This window comes from Octodon degus, unplaced genomic scaffold (assembly GCF_000260255.1).
Source record: "Octodon degus isolate 3935 unplaced genomic scaffold, OctDeg1.0 scaffold00106, whole genome shotgun sequence".
NCBI classification, from domain to species: domain Eukaryota; kingdom Metazoa; phylum Chordata; class Mammalia; order Rodentia; family Octodontidae; genus Octodon; species Octodon degus.
The window spans coordinates 9,147,679-9,151,609 of NW_004524682.1; positions in this window are offsets into that span (position 1 = coordinate 9,147,679).

Consider the following 3,931-nt stretch of genomic DNA (forward strand, 5'->3'; position numbering starts at 1 on the left):
GGCTGGAATAAATTCTTTCAAATTCTTTTTGTTTTATTCTAAACATTTTACTTATATTGGCATATAGACTTTTCAACCATAGACATTTTTCAACCATAGACCTTTAGCTGGATAAGGCAATTGCATAGCCATGGAGTGCAGGAAGAAGCAAATCTCAGTCATATTTTCCAGCCTGTGGAGGGGAAGTTATATTTATCATAATACTGTCATATTAATTTTTGATTTACAGAAAGTAAAATTATGATTTTGAATTATGATAATGCATGAGAATTACTTTATATAAAGATAAATTTATTTAAGCATTTATTGAGAACACAATATTACAAGGTACTCAGTGTATTCTTTTCTCATTTAATATAAATAGTCACAATAATCACAAAGTATTGTTTTAATTTTACATATGATAAAACTGAGGTTTAATGAAGTTACGTAACATTTTCAATGCCATAAGTTAGACATTTTGGGGCTTGTGATTCAAATAGGTTTGAAAAATTTTATAGGTCATCTTGATTTGTGAGGATAAGATTTTTCCACTTTATTTCTTTCCATTTTTCTAACAGCAAGAATAAATTATTTTCAAAAGCTACCTACGGGAAATAGAAGCCACTAATTATAAGGGCAAAGAAAAAATAGTGCTACGTTATCATTGATTCACTACCTGGGGGGAAGCAGGAGCTGCAGGATTACTATTGCCCACTGATTTTGATCTATAACTGAATTCTGAGCCTTAAATAAGTTGTAGCAGCAGAGATCTCAAGTCATCGCGCTTTGCTGGTGTGTAGCTGATTTTCTGTTGTCCATTCCATGAGAAATAAAGCACCTTGTTCTCTTCAGCACCTCGTCAGGTGGAAACACAGTTTCTAGCTGACTTGTGCTTCTCTATCTGTTAAGTTTTCCTGACACTCAGACCTTAATTGCCATTTCTATTCCTTGCTTTATTCTTATAGCCATCTGCTTAAATGACACCTCTTTTAGAATTAAAACTCATGGGGAGGTAGACATTTTTATTCTTTTCATGTGTCTCTGAAAATTTGGGAGTGCTTTGGCTGCAATTGAACTAGCACCCTGGTAGTTAAACTCACTAAAATTGTACTTCCATTTGTTCAATCACAAATACCCACAATATATAACATTTATTTTGATTAGGACACAATAGAGAATAATAATGTAAGCACCTTACTCAAGGAATTATTGATTTAATTGGTGACACTCCTAAAAATTGTTGTACTTTTATGAAGAAAACTTCTGTTAATGGAAAAATACTCCTTTTCATTTGACTTATTAAATGTAATTTGAAGTATTTTCCATATAAGCATAAATGCCCAGTTAACTTTTGACATTCAGGAATATAAGTGAAATATAACAAATAAAACTTGAAAGCCTTATTCAAAATATTTTCATTATTTTATTAAATTGAAAATCAGCATACTACATAATAAAGTTGTTTTACTATTTTTTTCATTAAATTATGACCCTTAGGAAAATGAATTTCTTTTGAAATTATTTTCTTAAACATAGAAATTTTCCAAGTACATTGATTCAGACACAAGAGGTTTTATCAATTTTCATAATTATAAATTCTATATAAAGTTCGGGAGGAAGTTTTCAAATAATTTTGATTTGATATTATTTAAATTAAGCAAAATCATTTAAAATGGTATAATAAGATGAACTCTTCAAAATTACATATAATTTATTTCAGTTTCTTCCAGTAAATTAAAATAGAATCTCAGCTTAATATTTTTGTCTCTGCAACCAATGTAATCTACAGTACATAGGAATTATTTGTGAAAGTTAAAAAACAATGAAGGTGAAAATAATATTCATGCTGCAATGTAATACAGAAAATATTTAATTATTAATAAGTGAGTAGAATATTAGTCATTTGTGATGTTTAATTGTTATTAGTTTTGTGCAATTTTATTGAAGCATTTTAAATCAAATATTTTTAGTAAAATATACATTATTTGGAATCTCACCGTTTTTAAGCCTGCAGCTTGGTGATGTTAAGCATAGGCACTATACTGGGTCACTTATACCAGTACCAATCTTCAAAGCACTTTACATTTTGTAAAGCTGAGATCTGTACCCAGTGAACAATAGTTTCTCATTACCTCTAGCCAATAACAACCACAGTTCCACATTGTGTTTATGCTTGTGACTGATATAGACGTCTCATGTAAATGGGGTCATTTGTGAGCTGCATGATAGTTCAGTCATGGTGAGAAGATGCCACATCTTCTTTATCCATTCAAGAATCAGTTAATTCTTTATTGGGCTTAATGTCCTTTTTTCAACTGCTTGTACTTTTTCTTTCTTTCTTTTTTTTTTTTTTTTCCTTTTTTTTCGGAACTGGAGATTGAACTCAAGCCCTTGCGCTTGCCAGAGAAGCACTTATTCTCTTATTTTCTCATACAATTCTTTGTTTTATTTTCTTCCAATTTTAAATGCATGTATCTGATAATATGAATAACTGGTTGGAAGACAACACTATGCATTACAGTAAATACTGTGAAATTCATATTACTTTGTCAAGTGAAATTCTGCATCACTTTTAATTATTTTTTTAATTTCAATTTGTACTCTCTTTAAAAAATAGTTTAAAAAGTAGTTCAGTAATTGATGGATACCATATACAATGATAATTCAAACGACCTTCTCACCTAGTGACCTTGTGACCATCTACATTGTGTGAAGTTCACACCATGAAAAAATCTGTGAGAGCACCATTTCTCAGAATGAATTGTTAAATGACATGTGATTGCTTATTTTGCTAATGAATGTCTTTCACTTAGTCTGAGCTCCCAGTTTTGATCCATGTTGTCACACATTTCAAAATTTCTTTTCCTCTTAAGGATGTATAAAATGTAATGATATATTTATAGCACATACTGCTTATATATTAGTGGTCACTTGGATTGCTTCCACATTTCAGCTATCATGACTAATGCTGCTATCAACTCGGGTCAATAAATATCTGTCTGAAAGAAATTCTGCCTTCACTCTTTCGGAGACTTCCTGAGAGTGAATCTGCTGAACCATATGGAAATTCTACTTTTAATGTTTTGAAGAACCATTTTGAAAGCATTCAGCATAACATGAAACAGCTGTACCATTTCACATTCTTATCCACACTGTACAAATATTTTCTACTCCTTACCCATCAAAATTCATCTTCTATTTTTTAAAACAATGGCTATTTTATTGGGAATAAGATATTATTTCATTTGGAGCTTTGATTTGCATTTCACAAATCCTTAGTGATGTTGAGCTTACTTTCGAATACACACTGTCTATTTCTATATTTTTTGTAGGAAAAAATATTTATTCAAGTCTTTTTCCATATATTTTTGTAACTAATTTATGTATTAGTAAAATAACTAATTGCCATGCAGTACCAGGGATTGAACTCAGGATCTTGTGCTTGCCAGGCAAGTGCTTACTCTACTGAGCTATATCGCTAGCCCTGCCATACTTTTTTAAGCTAAGCTATGTATTTTCTTTCTTTGGCGAGATTTAAGAGTTATCTACATATTTTAGGGTACTAATCATTAATTTTATATAGGTCATTCAAATATTTTCTATTAATTTGTAGTTATCATATTACTCTATTGATAGCATGTCACTTGAAAAACATTTTTATAAGAAGTTTGTGAAACATGATTTTCCGTTTGTTGTTCTCTGTGTCTGTTATCACAGAAATCTATACTGAATTTAATGTTGTGAAGCCTAGTAGTATGTTCTCATTTGTGAGTTTCATATATTTAATTTATCAACTTAATTTTTGCATATGCTGTTAAGTATTTTGTAAAGGTAATTACTATTTGATTCTTTTTTTCTAAGGTCCAATTTTATTTGTCATATGGTAGATAAAGTTTTCCAATCACTATTTGTTTAAGGGAATAAATTTTATTTTATTTTATTTTTTTTT